The sequence below is a fragment of the Vicugna pacos genome, chromosome 19, assembly GCF_048564905.1.
Source record: "Vicugna pacos chromosome 19, VicPac4, whole genome shotgun sequence".
In the NCBI taxonomy this organism is placed as follows: domain Eukaryota; kingdom Metazoa; phylum Chordata; class Mammalia; order Artiodactyla; family Camelidae; genus Vicugna; species Vicugna pacos.
The window spans coordinates 44722752-44743303 of NC_133005.1; the positions used below are offsets into that span (position 1 = coordinate 44722752).

The following is a 20552-nucleotide window of genomic DNA, read 5'->3' on the forward strand; positions in this document are numbered from 1 at the left end:
CTGCTGAAACCCATCACCACGAAGGCGCTGCCTTGGAGCAACACAGACTGTTCGCCCCCAGTTCTGGAGGTCAGAGGTCCAAAATCAAGGTGTGGGCAGGGCTGCATCTGTTGGAGGCTTTGGGGGAGAATCCCTTTCTGTGTCTTTTCTGGTTTCTAGGGGTGCCCTCCTGCCTCCCTCTTACAGAGATCCTATGATGGCACCAAGCCCACCAGAGAATCCGGCGTCAGCTCCCACCTCCAGGTCCCTATTGTGATCACATCTGCAAAGACCCTTTTCCAGGTCAGATGACACAGTCACAAGCTCCAGGATTTCGGACGTGGGCGTCTTCGGGGACCGTTACTCAGCTGCCCACGCTGACCAGAGAGCATCCTCTGGTCCTCTCTGTGGTGAACTGAGACTCCAGGTCTGGAGACATCAGGATGTGTCCACGTGGCTGCTCCTTCCTCGACAGGAAAAAGCACACTCTACTCAAGGGATGTACCGTTTTCCTTGCTAAAAAGGGTTTTGGGTTTTTTTAAAGAACGCACTGATGTAGGATTTCTTTGTTTCAACAACAAGGAAAATGAAAATCTTGGAATGGTTGCCCTTGCTTTTATTTTGTCATAGTTGCAGAATCCGTTTGGGTGTAGAATGTTCTAGAGTCTTCTCTCCAGCAGGTTTTCTGGGAGTAAGATGCTTGGGGCCACCTGGTGGGTCGGGAGAGGACGCACGAGTTTACTCTGGGCGTCCTGCCGGCACGCGGCTTGACCTGGGAGCCTGGCCTCCCAGCGTGCCCCCGACGGGAGTGATCACCAGGAAAGCCGCTTTGTTTACGCCGTCTCCATGGGAACGGCCTGCATGATAGAGGCTTTGAGTCTTGGGAACGCGAAACATTTTCACAAACCATCATTAACCCGCACACAGTTTGATGGGCTGCTGCTGTGGCTGCGATTGAAGGGACAGGAGACGGGAGGCAGGGAGACCGTGCAGGGACGATTTCCTCGGACAGAGACGGAACCCTCGGTTGCTGGCCGGGAAGGAGAAGGGCAGTAAGCGTGGCCTCCAGGGCACGTCACTCCAGCCCTGGTGTCCCCAGTGACAAGCTTTGGAAAGGAAGACGCGTGGAGGCCACAGGGCCCGGAGTGGCACCCCCTCCGTCCAGTGCCCTTGTCAGAGTGGCTGTCCTTCCCTCTCCAGCGGGTGCAGGGCTGAGCTTGGCCACGACTCGGGGTCACAGACGCTGCGGTGGTGCCGGAGGGGACAGTGCTCGTGTCCAGGCTGACCCTCCTGGGCCCCGGGGACAGAGACAGTTGGCAGGACCGTGGTGACACTGAGCTCCCTATCTCTTGCTTGTCATCCAGGAGACTCGGGCTGAGAAGCACGTGACCCAAGGTGACCTGTCCTCGTCCCCCATCCCTCTTCTTCTTCTGGCCTCTGGCCCAGACCCTCCTCTGTGGGTCACATGTAAGGGATTCAGTCATCGTGTGTGCGGTGCTGACAGGGGCACGTGGGGACCCCCAAAACTCTTGGTCGAGAACAGAGCTCCACCCCAACCACCAGGTATATTTTTTAAACAGAGAAGTTGCCCCCAGTTCCTTATCACAGCCCCCTTGTTTCTGCACCCGGTCCTGGGAGACATTCTTGTGCTGGAAGAAGGAAGCCCCAGAGAGAAAGGGCTCTTGGCGAGGGGTCTTCGCTCAGTGTGCACTGTGGTCCCTGTCACCCTCCCCTCGCCTCCCAGATTGGACCTGGGCTCCAGCCCTGCCCCTCGTGACCTCACACCTGGCCACAGCTGGAGGGCACAGTGTGGACACATGACCCGAGTGGGGACCACTGGATTCTGTGTCCCGGGATTTGGACCTGGGTCTGAGCGGTTCTTGGGTTGGAGTCTCTCCAGTGGGGGATGCAGGAGCGACTGCATGCACGTAGGGCCGTTGGCGCGGGAAGCAGAGAGCGGGCAGGGAGCCAGCGGAGGCTTGCAGGAGCTTGCGGAAGCGTGCAAAATAGCCTAAGCTGAGCTGGGGGTCCCACGTGGCTCGCAGCCTGAACCTTGCCAGGGCCCTCGGACGGCTTCCCCGAGAGGGAGAGGAGCGAATCCCGCCAGGAACCTGGATCCGGGGCCAGAACCAGCCACAGGGTCCTGGCTGGGAAGGCAGCCAGAAGGAAGAAGGTCGTGCTGGATGAAATTACAGCGAGGACACGTAAGGACCAAACCTCGGAGGGCTGTCCCTCCGAGGGCCGGGAGGGACCAGCTGCCCCAGGCCTCTTCCCGTCCTGTGGGCTTGCTGGCAGCCCTTGCTGCTCCCGACGCGTCGATGCCTCTTTCCTGGGTCGCCCGCCACCCTCACCTGGCCCTCTCCCTGCGTGCCTGCCTGTGCCCAGGTCCCCGCTTTTGATAAGGACATACTGCTTGAGGGCCACCCTACTGGCCTCATGGTAACCTGGTTTTCTCTGTAAAGACCCTCTCTCCAAACAGAGCACGTTCTGTGGTCCTGGAGGGTTAGGACTCCAGCACATGAACAGGGTTGGGGGGCGATTCGGCTTACAACAGACATCACCTCATTTCACCCTCAAGACCAGACAGTGTTGCTGTCTTCAATTTACAGATGTGGAAAGTGAGGCTTTAAAAGATCAAATGACAAGCCCGATGCTGCGAGCCTTGTGCCCAATGACGCCAGAACGCAGGCCCCAGCAAGCCCCGCCTGCATACGCACTCACCCGCCTCCCCCTCGGCGTCAGAGAGCGCTCAGCTGTCATCAGCCCGTATTTCTGAAGACGAGCAGGCAACCCCGTCTTTGCTGGGGAGGCGGGCGTGTCACCTAACCTGGGACTCCCTCGGGTGGGGAGGCCGAGGCAGGCGTGCCGGGGGAGGGAGAAACGGAAAGGGACTAACCTGGATTTCGGAGTGCCCTGAAGGGCTGTAGCCCTGAGGCTGCAAGTCCAGGATTTAAGGCTCAGGGTGGTTGAAAACAGAGACTCCGAATATCCAAGTCCCCAGGGAGCACACTGGAGTTGGAAGTGTGTTTCTCCATGTGATCTTTTGTTTGCAAGAAATAGAAACCATCTTGAGCTAGCATAAGCCGGGAGGGAGGGAACCCATGACAAGGACCCCCCGCATCTCAGGTAGACCAGGTGAGGGATGCGGGCTGAGGCAGGAACGGGCACCGCCACCCGCTCTTCTGGGCTTCCACAAACCTCCGTTGGCTCCCCGCCCCCTCTCTGCTTCCCACGCCAATGGCCGTGCATACAGTCACCCCTGGACCCCCGTGCTCTGTCTGTTTGCATTGGAGAGACTCCCACTCAAAAATCTCTCAGACCCAGTCCAAATTCCCAGGACACAGAATCCACTCAGGTCATGTGTCCACACTGTGGTCCATCCAACTACGGCCAGGTGTGAGGTCACGAGGGGCAGGGCTGGAACCCAGCCCCAACCTGGGAGATGAGGGGAGGGTGCGGGGGACCACAGTGCACACTGAGCGAAGACCCCCCCCCCCACAAAGAGCCCTTCCTCTCTGGGGCTTCTTTCTTTCAGCATAAGAATGCCTGGGCTCAGTTCTCATTCTCCCAGGAGTGGGTGTAGGAACAAGGGGACCTTGATAAGTAACTGGAGACACTTTCTTTGTTTAAAAAAGTACCCTGGTGGTTGGGGTCTGTCCTGGGGGTTGGGGGCTGATGTGCTCATGGTTGGGGGCTCTCCTGGAGGTTAGGGGAGCTCTCTTCTCCACCAACCAAGCATTTCAAACCCTGCGGCAGGTGAGCAGCATTGCCATGGTCCTCTGTAAACGGGGCTGCCTGCTTCTGCACCGGTTTCTTAGCAACAAAACACCTGACTAATATTCCATTTTTTCCAGGGCTTTAAGAGCTGCAAGATATTAATTCCAAACAAGACATCTAAATTGTTACTCTGGAAACTTGAGTATGTACTCCTTCATAGATGAGGTGATAAAATGCCACATTAAAAATAGCCCTGATTGTTTCACCCCGGCCTTCCCAGAAGTGAGATCAGAAGTCTCTGCTCTCAGGTCTGTTTTGCTGGTTGCTGGTGGCTGTGGACCACACCCACCCCCAAACCCCTTCAGTGGCCACTGCAGGAAGGGGGAGCCGGGGCTCGGGGCCCACAGCTCCGGTTGTGGACTCTCGCGGTCCTGCCTGACCTCCGGATGACCGCGGGCTGTCTCAGTGCCCTCGAGGGGTGTGCAACTCTCTCAGGCTCAGTTTGCCCCCGGGAAGCTGGGAACACTAGGGGGCTCGCAGGGCGGAACTCGGGGCGGCTGCCGGTGTTCCACGAGCACAGAGAGCAGAGAGAGCTGTGCGGGGAGGAGGCGGTGGGGGGCAGGGCCTGGGCAGGGTGGTCACTCACAGGGAACAGGAACGGACAAAGGGGCCACGGCCCTGCTGGGACACCAGGATCTGTCCCAGTGGTGCTCAGAGTCAAAGACACAACTTTATTTGCACTTATTGGGGAAAAATATTTAACAACAAAGAACTGGCCAGTTTCCAATGCTACACGTTAAGGAGCTCGCAAGTCACTACACTGTGCTAGCCAACGGAAAGCTGGACAGACTGAAAACTCAACAATTCTTCTCGGCTCCTAGAAAAGGGGGACGCAGAGCAAGCTGCTGCTGCAAGATTGAAGAGACAGCCGAGCGCGGGGGCCACAGCATCCCAGAGCAGGGACCCACGCAGGAGCCGGCGCCCGGGCCGGAGAAGCTGAGCGTAGCTGATGAACTGTGGGAGGCTCAGCTCTGGAAACCCCAGAGTCCCAGTCGTAGGGGCCCCACAGTATCGTGAGACTTACCTCCAGCAGCTCGACAAGGTTCCCACAGTAATTATTGGAGAAAAGTCCCCCCCAGGCTCCCAGCACAGGGAGGGAAAGGAACCATTTCCAACCACTCGAGGGAACGCTGTTCTTCCCAACAAGGTCTGCCCTCAGGGGGCGCCAGGCAACCAGGGCCTGGCCCGCGGGACTGTGAGAGCCCAGCTGACCCGGGGCAGGGAAACGCCAGCTCCAGTCTGCTCCCCTCATCCCGCCCCTTTCTCTCCGTAAAGGGGGGAAAAGCCAGAAACCCAGGTGAAGTTCACCGCCCAGAGGCACAGACTCCCTAAGAGACGGAGACTTGACCGCAGCGTCCAGCCCCTCCCCTCCCCCACCTCTCTCCGCCACGGCGCCGAGGGTCTGTTGACTGCGGCTCTTTTCTCCCAGAGCGCCGCGTATGACGAGGAAGGAAAACCACTAGGCACACCGAGCGATCAGAACAAGCACCTCAGACGACGGTGAAAATACAGTAAGTACTCTAATGGATAAAATAGGCAGCTGGCAAGAGCAGATGGGCCACGCAGGCCGAGAGATGGGAATCCTGAGAAAGAACCAAACAGAGATCGTTGAGATAAAACACACTGCGAGACCAATGAAGACTGCCTCCCGCAGGCTTGTTAGTTAAGCGGAGCACGGCTGAGGACAGAGTGTCTGAGATCAAGGATTTCTCCATAGAGGCCTCCAAATCCAGAAAGCAAAGAGAAGAAAGATGGGGGAAAAAAGCAAAAAACAAAAGAACAAAATACCCACGGACTGTGGGACAACTACCGAAGGTGTAACACATGCTTAACAGGAGTACCAGGAGCAGAAGGAAGGAAGGAAGGAACAGGAGAAATGTTTGAAACAGTAACAACAGAGAATTTCCTCAGATTAACGGCAGGCACCGAATCACAGACCCAGGAAGCTCCGAGAACACCGAGACGGATAAATATTGGAAAATACTAGAAGTGGCTTATTGTCGTCAAACTACATAAAATCACAGATTAAGAAAAAATCCTGAAGGAGCCAGAGGATGAAGCACCTTATTGTAGAGGATCAAAGACAAGAATTACATCTGACTTCTCCACAGAAACAATTCAATCAGGGAGAGAGTGGAGTGAAATATTTCAAGTGTTGAGAGAAAAAAAAATCCCCACTGGACTAGAATTCTGTAACCTGTGAAATTATTCTTCAAAAGTGAAGGGGAAAGAAAGACTTTCTCCGTCAAACAAAAATTGAGGGCATCTGTTGCCAGTAGACCTGCCTTGTAAGAAATAAGAAAGAAGTTCTTCAGAGAAAAGGAAAATAATTTAGGCCAGAAACGCGCATCTACGTAAAGAAAGAAAGAGCACTGAAGAAAGGATAAGTGAGGTAAAAGAAAAATGTACTTTCCCCATTCTTCACTGATCTAAGAGGTAGCAGGTTGTTCGAAATAATAACAGCAACATGTTTGATTATGTCTGCTTATGCATATAATATATATGTGCTTATGTGTGTTCAGATGTAAGTGAGATGAATGAAAGCATGGTACCAGCAATGAGAGGAAGAAGTGCTGATTATTTTGCTGTTATAAGGAACTCACATTATTAGTGAAAATGTATAGTGTTATTTTTGAAATTGCACTTGGATTAGTTGTAAATGTATATTGTAAACTCTAGGGCAAGCACAAAAAAGTTTTTTTATAAAACTTTTTTTTTTAGTGTATAACTAATTTGCTAAGAAATGAGAGAAAATGATATAATATTAAATGCTCAATTAAGACCACAATAGACAGATAAAGGACAGAAGCAAAGGCAGAAACAAATAACCAGGGCAACGGATAGAAAGCGGTGATGATTATGGTAGCTGTGAATCCAACCGTGTCAGTAATGACTTGGAATGTCAAAGGCCTAAATGCACCAATTAAGACAGAGGCTGTCAGAGAGCATCAATAAACAAGATCCAGCTCTATGCTGTTTACAAGAAACCCATTTTAAATATAAAGACACAGACATATTAGAAGTAAATGGATGGAGGAAATATACCACGGCAACACTAATCAAAAGAAAGCAGGAGAAATTACCTAACTGCAGACAGAGCAGACCTAAAAACAGGGGAAGTCATCGGGATAAAGATGGGCTTTACACATAATAACACAGTGATTTTCCTGAGAAGACATAACAACTTTTAACAAGTGTGAGCCTAACAACAGAGCATCAAACTGCATGAGGCAATAAATGGACAGAACGGCAAGGAGAAACGGATAAACCCACGGTTATCACTGGCAACTTCAACATCCTGTATCAGAAACACCGACCCAGCAGGCAGGCAGGAAGTCAGTACGTACGGCGTTGAATTCAACAACACCATCAATCAACTGGATGTAATTGGCGTCTATAGACACATCCATCCAACAGGAGCAGAACACACATTTTTTTCAAGCTCACATGAACACGCACCAAGGAAGGCCACGTTCTGGGCGGAAAAACCCGCCGTAGCAAGTCTAAAAGAACAGAAGTTGCACAGTGTCGCCTGCAGACCACTGCACAATTAAACCCAAAATCCGTAATAGAGAGATGTCCCGAAAAACCCCAGAACATTTGAAAGTTAAAAACACACTTCAGAATAGCACATGGGTCAACAGAGAAAACTTAAGAGAAGTTTTAAAACATTTTAACTAAAGCAAAATATAAACAGACTTACCAAAATTTGTGAAACTCGGTGAAAGCAGTGCTTACAGCATTGAATGCATATGATGGAAAGATCTAAAATCAATAATCAAAGCTTCCACTTCAGAAAACTAGAAAAGAAGATAAACATCAAATCCAAAGGAGGCTGAAGGGGAAAAAAATAAGAAATCAATGAAATTAAAAACAGGAAATCACCAGGAAAAAAATCAGTGAAACCAAAAGCTGATACCTTGAAAAGATCAGGAATACCAACAGGCCTCCAGCCAGACTAACCAAGAGCGAGCGAGGGGACACGAGGTGCTAACAGCACAAAGAAGCAGAGAACATCTCTACGGCACCACGGACGCTACAAGGCTAACCTAGGACTGTTGTCAACAGCTCTGTGCCCATGGATTGGATAACCCAGATGAAGTGGGCCAGTTCCTTGAGAGGCACAATCTGCCAACACTCATGTGAGAAGAAACAGACTATCTGAACAGGCCTGCATCTATTAAAGACATTAAAGAAATAGTTAATAACCTTTCAGAACAGAAAGCACCTGGCCCAGATGGGCTCACTGGCGAGTGCTGCCAAACATTGGAGGCGGCAAGTCAAGCCAAATCTCCAGAATCTCTCTCAGAGTTTAGAAGCAAAAGGAACGTTTCCTAACGCGTTCTATGCGGATAGTGTTACTGTAACGCCCAAACTAGACGAAGACTTTGAAAGAAGAGAAAACTACAAGCCAGTATCTGTCTTGAACATACAGTGAGCATCCTCAGCAGCACGTTAGCTAATGAAGCCCAAAAGCGTGTAAAGTGAGTTCCACACCTTGACCGAACGCGACTCATCCCATGTACGCAAGGCTGGCTCAGTACTCGAAAGTCAGTTAATGTGAGCCATCATCTCAGCCGACCACCGAGGGAAATCACATGGTCGCATCAAGAGACGCAAAAAAAGCATTCAACAAAACCCAACATCCGTTCGTGGTTAAAAACACCCTCTCAGTAAACTAGGAATAGTGAAGAACTTTCTCAACTTTACAAAGAACACCTGCAAAAAGCTGTCATACTTCGTGGTGGGTGGGACACCTGAAGCTCCCCACTAAGAGCAGGTACCAGACAGCGATGTCCCCTCTCATCGCTCCTTTGCAGCATTGTACCAGAAGTCCTTGTTAACGCCATTTAATGAATTTTAAAGAACAGGAAATAAGATGTATACAGATTGGGAAAAAAGACATAAAACTGTCTTTTTCCACAGATGACATATCATCTATGAAGAAAATCTTAAAGAATTGACCAAAAATACCCACACACACACAAAAAAAAACCCCACAAAAAACCCCCTCTCCTAGAACTAGTAAGCAATTATAACAAGGTTGTAGGATACCAGGTTACTATACAAAAGTCAATTGGTTTCCTACGTACCAACATTAAACAAGTAAAATTTGAAATTAAAAACAAAATACCCTTTATATTAACACCCCAAATGAAACATTTATGTATAAATCTAGCAAAATTAATGTAAGATATATATGGAAAACTGTAAAATTGTGATGAATGAAATCAAAGAACTAAGTAAGTGGAGAGAGATTCCAAGTTCACAGATAGGAAGACTCAATTGTCACCATGTCGATTCTCCCCAACTTGACCTATAGATTCATCGCAATCCCAGTCCAAACCCCAGCAAGATCTCTGAAGGATATTGACAAACTGATTTTAAAGTTTACATGGAGATGCAGAAGGCACAGAATTGCCCACTAAACAGTGCTGGAGAAGAGCGAAGTCGGAGGACTGACGCTGCCCAACTCAAGCCTTTATGAGGCTAAGTAATAAACACACTGGGGTCCATCCAGGCAGTAGAATATTATTCAGCACTAAAAAGGAATGGGCTCTCAAGTCGTGAAAAGACAGGGAGGAACTTAAGCGCATGTTACTAGAGAAAGAAGCCAGTCTGAGAGTGCTACATTTCTGACCCCATTTCTATGACATTCTGGAAAAGGCAAAACTATGGAGACAGTAAAAAAAAAAAACACCAGTGGTTGTCAAGGTGGGGAGGGGGGAGGAGTGGCCCCCCAGAGCACAGAGGCTTTCCGGGCAGTGAGGATGGAATGTTACGATGATGCGCGCGTGCCGTTACACGCCTGTCCGTGGCCGTGGAATGCAGAGCTCCAAGCGAGCCCGAATGTGAACTGCGGAGTCTGGGTGACGATGCTGCATCTGGGTTCATCTCTGGTTAAAAGAAAAGCCTCACTCTGGTGGGGGATGGTGATGGGGGCAGTGCATGTTTGGGGGCAGAAGGTATATGGGAAATCTCTGTACCTCCCCCTCAATTTTGTTGTAAACCTAAAACTGCTCTTAAAATAAACTTGTTTTAAAAAGCAAAGAATTAAGCTTTTAACTCAAAAGTTAGGAAAAATCAGGCCTAGGATGCTCTGTGTTCTCACTCTTTATCAAACACGTGAAGCGCTATTTCTTGAATCCTCGCAATGGCAGTTTGAGGTAGGGACCCATCACCGCCACTTTTACGGACGGGGGGCTCAGAGTGGACCAGTCAGAGGCCGGGACCCCTCAGCCTGGGTGCGAGGGAGCAGGGGGCCCAGCAGGCCATGTGCCCCAGGCCGGGCACCCCCTCCACCTTGCTCCATGCTGCCCCCCCAAGCAGGACGCCCAGCAAAACCCAGAGGATGTGGAGGAAGGAGTGACTGAAAAAGAAAGGAAACAACAAAACAGAAAAGCAAAAGCTGAGGTGACCAACGCAATCACGATTTGGGGAGGTGTCCGTGCTCCAGCCCTCCCTCCCCCTTCCCCACTCCGCCCTCCGGAGGCTGCAGCTCGCCCCCCGCCCCTAACCCCACCCCGTCCCTACACCACGAGCTGCTGTGCGGGCGCCAGGGGCTCTCCTCGGTCTGCACCTGCCCGGAGCCCGTGTCCTCCCGGCCTCAGTTGCCAGCGCTGTCCTCAGGGAAAGAAGCTCCCCCCCCAGCCCTGGAAGAAAGCGTGAAAAGAAATAACAAAATAGGAACGCAGAAGACAGAATGACTCAATAAAACCTCAATACGGTTGCTTTTAAAAACAAAATTAAAAAGATACAAGCCTTGGGAACCAAAAGCAGGGCATACTGAAATAAAATCTCAGTTTAGAATTCAGGATTTGGGCCACGTGAGGCGGGCAGGGGGCTCTTGGCCACCTATCTTGCCGGGGATTGGGCCCGGGGTGGGGCTGAGGGGTCCCCCACGAAGGGCCAGGTCCACAGAGCACGAAGCCAGACGACGGTGGCTCAGGTGTGGTGGGTACTTGCAGACACCGACCTCACTCACTCAGTGTCAGCTTGACGCAGGGGAGAGTTGCGCTCCGGCAGGCCTGAGGGCGGGGCCCCCCCGGGGCAAACCTGCTTCCAGCTGGAGAAACTCCCCAGCGAGCCTCCCCCAGCCCACCTGGGATGTCGGGAAGAACTGGATTCCACCTGCTGGGCTCTCTGGGCAAGTCCCTCATCCCCCCAAAGTCCCCTCCTGAAGCCTCAGTCTTCTCATCTGTCAAGTGGTGCAATATCTGTAAAATGGGAACAGTAATAATACAATCATTATTCTATTATTATAACAGATGTTATTATATAACATGGGAATAAATAATACACTTCAGGTGGGGACGGCTCATGGTACGCGGCGCACCAGCGTTGACTAATGTCGCTATGTGACCTCATGTCCCTGCCACGGCACCCTTCGGTGGGCTGGCGCCATCACATGTGCTGATGAGAAGATGAGGTCCAGGGATGGGGGGACCCTGCACCGACAGAGTTTGTGGCCAGCCCTCAGCTGGACTTGTTGTCCAAAGCTCTTGCAGGTAAAAACACGGGCAGGAACATGCCTTTCTGGTGGCCCAGAACTGAGAGTAATAAAGTCACATGATTTGGCGTTCTATCAGCTGGAAACCCTTATTAACTGGTGATCACACCATACAGAGATAATTGATGTTCATAAGGAACTTAATTGGAATTAAGTTTAAAATAGCTTCAGTGTTAAGTGCATTTTATTCTAATTCTTTGGAAACTGGTCATCTGTGTACAGTGGAGGAGGTGACGAGAAAACATGCTTCATGACAGCACTCAGGCCAGACCCTCCCCGACACCCGAGCTCCCTGAGAGAGAGCAGGGGAGGGGGCCCGACATCTCCCTCACTGGCCTCCCCGCCGGCGTGGGGCCGAGTACAGAGGGCTCCGTGAATGCCTGCCGAGAGAACAAAGGAGTGTCGCGATGCTGTTGGGAACCCAGCTCGGGAGACAGAGGCCGCACCCCGGAATGGTGTGCTGGGACCCTGCTATCCAGGCAGCAGCTGGCAGGCAATCTCCGTGGTCACGGCTGAGAGCAGCACCCTGGGCTCACGGGGGGCTGACAGGCTCTGTGTGGAAGCGGCGTTTTCCGTCCATCAAGGCACCAGCAGCACATGGGTGGACTCACGCTGGGGGTGGAGACCACAGGCTTAGTTCTCGTAAACAAAGCCAGCTGCTGGGGACGGCCCATGGATCAGGTCACAGACCCAGAGCAGCGAGCAAGGGAAACGCAAGGCTGGACCTAAAGTTCAACCCAACTTCGCATCGTCCTGGGATGCGGACGTCCCGGGCTCCCCCAGAGGTGGAGGCACACGCACCTGTCCTGCAGGAGGTCACCGTCTGGTGACGAGGACAGACAGCGCTCCTCTTCTGCTGAGGCGCTTCATCCACGCCCGGCGTGGACCATCCGTGGCCCTGGACCCGGGGGCAGTGCAGTCCGGACCTCGGGGGCCCCCGCCTGGTGGGGAGGCCAACATTCACTAGCCGTGGCAGCAGGGGGACGCCCGAAGGGTGACATGAGAACTCGTCATGGGGGCTTGACCTACGTGTAGCTGCTGGGGACACAGACGCTGCAGAATGATAGCCAAGCAGGAGGGAGACTGGGCGGTGGGGGGAGAGCGTCTCAGAAGGAGGGGAGCTGTCGTCTCAGAGGGAGGTGCCCTCTGAAGGATGGCGTGCGTGTCTGGAAAGCGGGGAGCCGGGGCTAGCGGGGGACGAGTCCGCACCCCGGGCTTCCTGGCCTGTTAGAGCGGCAGGTCCCCGTCCTCAGGGCAGGGGGGCGTCTGCACCTCTGACCCTGTGGCCTCTCGGGGCACTGCCGCCCCGTCTCTTTCCTGCACACCTTCCTTCAAATTAAAGCCAGCCTGGCCGTCTCCGCCTCCCCCCTCACTCCGCTTCCCCTCTTTACTTGCACTCTGCCTCCTTCCACGAGGACGTGCGCCCCCAGAGGCCACGGGCTTTGGGGGGAGGGGAGGCGGATTTTCCCCCCCGGTTTCATCTTCAGTGCCGCTGGGGGCGGTGGCCTCTGGGGGCTCCGAGTTTTCGCTCTTGTATCTCAAAGGCGAGGTCAGCAGCAGGAAATCCAGAAGGTCTGACAGTCGCCGGAGCAGAGGGGGGAGGCCGCTCCAAGCAGGAGACTCAGACACACTGCTCGGGGCAGGGGTGGCCGGCAGCTTGGGGGCAGAGAGCGCGCTTAGCACGCACGAGGTCCTGGGTTCAGTCCCCAGCACCTCCATTTTAAAAAGCAAAACATTAAAAAATTTTAAAAAAAGAACCACCACTGGGCTGTGGGAGGGCGCAGGGAGGAGTCCTGAATTAATGATGATGCAGGTCGGCGTGTGGATTCCTCAAGGAGTTCTGGGGAGCTTGGGTGCGCGTGTGGGGAATGCGGACTGTTGCGCTGACCCCGGGACGTTCCCCAGGGAAACAGGGCGGCGCAAGGAGCCGGGGCGGGGAGGCCGTGCCGAGGAGGAACAGACCGCGCGGGTGCGGGCAGAGGGGGGAGATGAGAGGCTTTCGTCCTGGGGCAGCGAGGAAGACGAGGACGAGAGGGCCGGCAGCAGGACAGCGTCAGCATCGCCTGGCGAACAGGAGCAGGTGCGGGACTCGGCGTCCGGGGGCGGCAGCGGGGCAGGTGGCCCACCTGCCTCGTCTCCAGCTGCGCCGCCGCAGCCGCGGCCGCTCTGCTTCTGCAGGAGGGCTGCCAGGACTCCGAGCTCCCCGCGGGCGTGCTCGCCCCGGAGACGCGGGCTCGGGCGTTCAAGACGCCGGTCGGTTCTCCAGTCTCGACCACAGTCTGCGGCATTCCTGTGGTCGCCCTTATGTCAACGAGAGGGAGACAGGCTTCCCCCAGGTGATGAACAGCTGGCTTGGATGCCAGAGAGGGGCAAGCGCGTCACACGGGGAATTCACAGCAGTCTCGGGAGTGACGCTGAAGGAGCTTGGAGGGGGCTGCACACCCGCTGCAGGGTGCATGGCCCTCGTCCGAGTTCTCCTTGCCAGCTGGGCACTTTGACACCCCGTGCCCCCGACCCCATCCCTCTGACTCCTAGGATAATCTGACAAAACAGGCACATGTCTTCCAATTCTGTAACATTTTCCCAGGCTCGACCTCCGGGAATGCACGTCAGCCCTCTCTTCCATTCTAAGAATCAACTCCATGAAGTAAGGGAAGCTGGGAAGAAAGCTGGAATTGAAAAATGCACTGGGCGGGGGAGTCTGTCCAAGCCCTTACAATGTGTCTGTCCGTGACGTGCACCAGGCCTGAAACTCAGAGTCCCCAGGGTGTGTTTTTATTCTCTCAAACTGTTTGGAAATATCCTCAAAGGCTGTTGAAACCAGTAGCAATTGCAACTGCTACACATGTTATTAGCAGTTAACAGAAACACATTTAGCACGTAGGTAATGCACCCAGTTGATAAATTTGCAAATTGAATTCAGTGAAGTGAATTATGTCCGACTTCAGGGATTCAGTCCTGCAGCAAAGCGTTCATGTCGTGAACTGATTGACCGCAAGTTAGTTCTGGGTGAAAAGCTTATCTTCCCACTTAGCCACAGACCCTCGCAACCACACTGCCCTTCTCCAGGGAGCTGGTCCTCTGCTATCTCCAGACGTGTGTGTGTTCCATTCAGAGCCTCGTTTCATCGTTTTGACTTTACCAGTTGGTGGGCTGCCCCGTGAACGACTCTGCTAAGCATTATTTGGTCAAGGAGTCAGTTCCTCCTCCTTTCCCACTGAGACGTGAAATGAGCGCTCTGCCCCCCGCCCCAGAACCACAGTGCGGTCCACCGTCAGATGCTGTTGGCATCCTCGACTGTGCAAACGTGGGTCCCTGTTTGGCCATTGACAGATGTTTTTTCCGCCAGAGTTTGCAGCCCGTCTGCCCTCTGTCCCCACACAGATGTGATTTAGGGCGTCCTAAATCAATCACCGTCCTGGGCTATCAGCTAACAGATGTCCTCTTTAGAGAGTCGAGTGCAAACAGTTAACCCACAGATCTCTTTGCCTTTCTTTTTTTTAAAGAAGTGCCAGTTGTCTGCAGAGATGCCAAATGACATGAACGTTGTTTGGGCGTTGGGCTTACGGACAGATCTTCCCTGGACAAAATAAACGTGGGTGGGGGTGCCCAGGCAACGCTCGCTGCGCAGACCCCGGCGCCAGCCCGGGACGTCATCGGGCGGTAGACGCACTGCAGAGCCTCCGAAATTAATCATGGCTGTTGGCATTTTAATAAACAGTTGCTTTCGAAAATGCTTTGAAATGAACATGATCATGACCACAAAACCTTGCTCAGAGAAGACGGGGGTTATAAAATCTGCCGGTTTTGAAAGCAAAGTGAGAACAAACTTGAAAGTGATTCTTGAGGAGACTCCATCAGGGAGGAGCCCGACACGTGACCCGAAGCGCCTGGTCGTGAGGCTGGGCCCAGAGGGACACGCAGAGCCGTGGAAAACGCGCGGGCACCCGACTCGGGGCTGCACTGACTCGACACGCGACCTCGAGGGAGTGTCTCACCTCTTCTTCCACAGCGCAGGGACATGGCAGCGCCACCCGGCGCTTCTGCGGATGTCTGTGAGACGATGGACGTGAGCATCCTTTGAGCGGATAAAGAGGCCCCCAGCGTAAGCGAGCGTGGGTCCTGCTGAAACGGAGCAGGGCCCTGTGGGGCCTCCCCAGGACGCACCCTCCTCCGTCCTCTACCTGCCTCTTTTCGGTAGAAAATCTTTAGTCAAAGAGTCGGTTTAGTCGGAGAAGCCAGGAGATACAGGAAAAAGTCAAGCCAATCAGAGGAATAATAGTTTAGCCATTAAACCGAGTCACAGACCTTTAGTTTCTCCTCAAGAGCTGTAGACAGTCTTCTGAGCTGTGTCCTTTGAGCTGGTTTGCAGAGACGGAGACCCTACCGGGGGGGGGGGGGCGTGAACCCCGTGATGACCAGACGGGAGCCAAGACAGAAGCTGCCACGACCCCGAGAACTGGCCTCCAGGAAACGGGAGCAAACGCGCCTGGAGCTGAAGGCTAACTGCCTTACAACAGTCAGCGTGACACCATGCCTGATTCCAAGGCACCTGTCAGAGCTGCCTTGCTGCGCCGCACGGAGCCCCTCCCCCGCCTGCGCACCCCGAAAGTCCCCCTCAGAAGCCCGCGCCCACTGGCTGCCAGCGGTGGGGGGCGCTGGCCTGGGGGCAGGAGTCCGCCCCCCGCCCCGTCTTGGGATGCCGGCCTCGGGAATGAAGCACCCAACTTTCCCCCGACACGTGCCTCTCTAAGAGCTGGCTTTCGTTCGAGCTGCGAGAGGCTGGACCTGCATTTCAGTAACACTGTCCCCACTCACGTCCTCCAAACGGGACTTGAAGGCAGCTCCACGGGCAGAATAAGGAGAATTCCAGGAAAAGTCAAACCCGCGCTTCTCTGCCTGGTTACCTGGGATAAGACTCTGCTTCGCAGACAAACTCCCGTGGTGATAAATGGAAGGTCGGAAATGATTCAGAACAACAAAATGATCCAATGTTTTGCCATCCGTGAGCCTCCTCTGGCTGGGACGCTGCGAAGGGAGGGACCAGGGACCCCTCCGCCTAGCAGGACTCCACGGCCACCTTCCGTCCCCGAGGCCGCTGCGCTCCAGTAACTGCCCCCTCCCCCTCTGCAGGTCCCGTACTGTTCCTTGAGGACACAGCTCCCCACAGACAGGAGAAGGGAAAACACTCACCCAGAGGGAAACACAATCCCTGGGTGACTCACCCCCAGGTCCGAACAAGAAGATGCCTGCCGCCTGGAAGCACGGGGTCTGGGAGCCCGGCCCACTCCGGGGGGGTGGAGTCAGCCGGGGCCACTCAGCCCGGGCCCTCCGCAGCCACACAGGCTGGAGGTCAGGCCTCCACCCTGCGCAGCTGGAGTTCAGCAGCAGTAGGCCTGGGAGGAGGCCCCCCGCAGACCCTTCGCGTGGCTTAGTGACGCGCGAGAGATGCTCTGAACTGGCCGCTGCGCCCGGCTGGCCGAGGGTGCCTCGATCTGCTCCATGGGGGCCTCCCCGCCTGGCTCTGCGGCCCAGCGCACACCATCAGCCCTGGGTCGGGGCAGGTTTGGCCTCCGTGGCGTTGGTTCATCACAGACCGTGGACTGGTAGGAACTTCCCAGGCCTTGCTTGAGGCCCCCGGGCCTCTGTGTGACATCTTTGGGGCGCCCTGGAACCAGGCCGGGGGACGTCAGACGGGAGTGGGGGCAGCTGCCCCACCCGTGAGAGCACGACCCGGCTATAAGGAGCGAACGGCTGACTAACCCAGGGGAGGTGCCAGCTAACTGCACCGACGCTTTAGCGCCCGTTTGCCACCCGCCCGTCGACCTTCTGTCCCACAGAGAAACGAACAAGGTTGCCTAAAGAGAAAAGAAACCAGAACCATTAATTAGCTTACGTGTAAGTTTCAGACCCTGATGTTCATCAGGTTGAATTCGGAAGCTGAGAGGCCAAGGAGAAACCAATCTCCACTATTTCTCGGAGGCCGAATGTCGGTGTTTACAGAAGCCTGAGCAGAACCCGGGGTCTGAGATCTGGGAGCGGGCGGGCTGAGGACAGGTCGGCCGTGTGCTGATCACTGTTGAGTCTGGGGATGGGGTGGGGGTCGTGGTACCATTCTCTCTCCTTTCATGTTAGAAATGTTTAGTGAGTAATGCCTTTTCTTTAACTTCTATACAGGTACCACACTCTTAGCTTTTGATATTTCTAAATTTTAAGCATTGAAAAACAATTTAGAACCATCCTGGATTGTCGCTGAGACCAACCTCTCCTCCCTCGCTGCCAGAACGAGGGTTCAGGAGAGACGCTCCATCTTGTCTTCCAAGGGGCTCCTGGGACATCCGGTCTCTCCCCTGCCCCCGTCCCCGCAGGCCTAGAATCCCAGAGCCCCATGACTTGAGCAGCGTATGCCTGCTTTTTTAAGAACAGACACGACTGTCCTGAACCCGCCAGCCTCAGGTCGTGTGCGGCCAAGTCAAGTGCAGGGTTGGGCACAGGACCTGGAGCCTGAGGGCTGGGGGGACTCGACCACTGAGGGACGCAGGACAGTTGCCTCCTTCCAGGCAGACCAAGGACCCTGCCTGTGGCCTGGGCTGCCTGGAGCCAGGAGGATCTCGGGGACTGCGTTCCAGGTGTGAACAGGACCACTGCAGCCACCCAGAGTCCCCCGGGGGGCCAGGCGGAGGAGCTGAGCACAATGTGAGCAAAACTACGTGAAACCTCATCAACTTGTAAAGGAGGAGGACGTCGCCTTGTCCTGGACGTGGCGGCCCAGCTGTGCCCTCCGGAGCACAGCACTGGCTGCCGGCTGCAGCAGCTCCACGTGTGCTGGAGGGTCTCAACACGGGGACACGGGGACACGGGTGATCGGCAGCCTGCCATCGTGAATGGCATCTTTTCTTGTCTTCTAGTCGCTTAATGTCAGTTCTTGGGGCTCTCCCCTCCCTCCCTCCCTCCCTCCCTTTCTTCTCTCACACTTAACTTGGTTTGGAAGTTTTAAACGTGGTGACTGCTCTGTAGGGACTTCTCTGGGCTGACACACGCACCTAGACCCCGGCGTGCGCGCGTTGCGGGGCGGGTCGGCGAGCTCACTGACCCCTGCGGACACCTGCAGCCTGCAGAGGCAGTAATCCTCAAAGGGAAAATGGCTGTCTACTCCCTTCTCTCCCAAACCGTCCCTGCCAAGGACATGAAAAGTCAGGCACGGGTCATCGCATCACTGGCATGACACAGCACCCCACGTGCGGACCGCTGCTCTCCAGAGAGAGGCCACGGGCGGCAGGACGGCCCTGGGTCAGCCACGTGCTGGGCCCCGAGCACGGCGGCTTCCGTCCAAGATCCTCGCCTTCCTGGGCCCCTCGGTTCACTGCCCACCTTGTGAAAGAGCCAAGGGCTGCTTCCTTACGTTGGACATTCCTACCCAGTGATAGAGCCCCCCACACAGTGAGCAGTGTGGGTGCCCACGCAAGCCTGTTATTAACGCAGCCGTGCACAGCCCTCACAGGCGGGCTCCGGCGCTGCCTGGGTGAGAAGGAATTTCAGAGGCGGCTTTCTCTCACTGGCTTCTTTGAATTCACCTGTTAAAAAAAAAGTCAGAATCTGATTCCAAGCTTGTTCTGGGGGGTGGCAAACTAATGAACTGCCCTCATGTTGCCAAAGACTTAGCTCCGAGCGCGGGCTGGCAGGCGGATGGGCCTTCACGGGCCGCCTGGCCCTGGGCTCACGGCAGCTCCGCCTTTGACGGTGGCGGCGGAGGGCGTGGCACAGGTCTGATGAGGGCTCGCTGCGCGCAGCTGAAGTAGAGGCCGAGATGAAGGGCGCTCTCCCCCCACCGGCTCTCCTCTTTCCTCCGTCAAAAGAACCAGGAAGGCAGAATTCAAGCGAAACACCAAGCTGCGCATAATTCTCAGATGCAAGCCTTTAATGCCCGTAATAAGTACGGCGGCCATCAGACCGGTGCTTCTTACAAAGGGTTCAGATGCTCGTCTCGCCTTTGAAAGGATCTGCTCCTTGAAATCGGACTTGGGGCGGTGGGGGGACTCAATCAGCATGAACATCTCCGAGGTCCTCTCACCGCTGAGATAGCTGTCAACTCCTCAGAACAAACCAAGCCATTTACAGGGCACCGACGTGGGGTCCACGCAGAGTCGGCGTGAGTAAGTCCCTTGTGCGCCCTTCAGAGTGGAGTGACGAGGAATGAGAAGCCGTTTTGTGAAATGGGAAGAAGGCAACTTGGCTTCCCGTGACACCTTCCCCGCCCAGAGGAGGAGCCCAACAGGGGAACACTTACCCGGAATGAAGAGCCTGTGCTTGGTAAGCGAGGCGGCGGTGGCGCAGCAGCGGGCTGGGAACGAGAGCGAGCTAGAGCTGGCCCTGGCGTGCGTCCGAGCGGCTGGAGCTGCGTCTGGGCGCCGGGGCCCGGCTCCAGGTGGGTGGCTCAGATGTTGCAAGCGGCCAAAATCAGGCCCTTCCGGAGCTAACTCGCGCGGCGATAACACCGCTGCCGGACGCTGCCTGGGGACAGGCGACCGAGCTGCCACTTGCTCTCATTTGCTGAGGGGTCTTTGTCCCTCTCCTTTTCTTATTTTTCAGATGGATAATTCAAGCAAAAGTAAGACAACGTGAATATGTTCTTTTCATTTTCAGTCACTGACAAGTTTACCACCATGATCCTGCGTTCCCTTTTGGTCCTCACTCTCTGGATAAACCATTGTACACAGTCACACTCCTGGGTCAGACTGCACCTCGTCACCCACCCCACCTCGCCGTAATCTGGGGGGCAAGGCTTTGGGGAAACATGTGTTATGAGCTGGTCTTCTGACCACAGCGTTGTTAGTCATGCACCTGCTGCCTCGGACTAGGTTCTTGGGAGCTAAATTTATTGCCTAAGTTTGTTTGTATTTCTGTGTTTATTTTTATATTTTGTCAAATTATTTTCACAAGGAACTATGAAATTACAGTGCTTCCAACTTACAGTACCGTGGGCAGTTTACGACAGTAGCACACGATAGCCCCAGTAATATTAAAGATGACAGTTCTTTATTTAGTTATTTTTGTTTTTCTCTTTCTTTTTTAACTGAAGTACAGCTGACTTACAATGTTGTGTCAGTTTCTTACACACAGCATAGTGATGAAATTATACATGTGTATATGTACTCTTTTTCATTATAGGTCATTACAAGGTATTGAATACAGTTCCCTGTGCTGTGCAGTAGGACCTTGTTGTTTATCTATTTTATATATAATAGTTTGTATTTGTTAATCCAAAACTCCTAATTTATCCCTCCTT

The 20552-nt window shown here is 54.2% G+C and overlaps 1 long non-coding RNA gene across 1 annotated transcript; it reads left to right on the plus strand.

The window, feature by feature from the left end:
- Positions 1-662: 662 nt before the first annotated feature.
- Positions 663-3961, plus strand: LOC140687331 (uncharacterized). Its single transcript, XR_012061540.1, has 2 exons — positions 663-1374; positions 3834-3961. It is a non-coding gene; the product is annotated as an uncharacterized lncRNA (long non-coding RNA).
- Positions 3962-20552: the final 16591 nt, after the last annotated feature.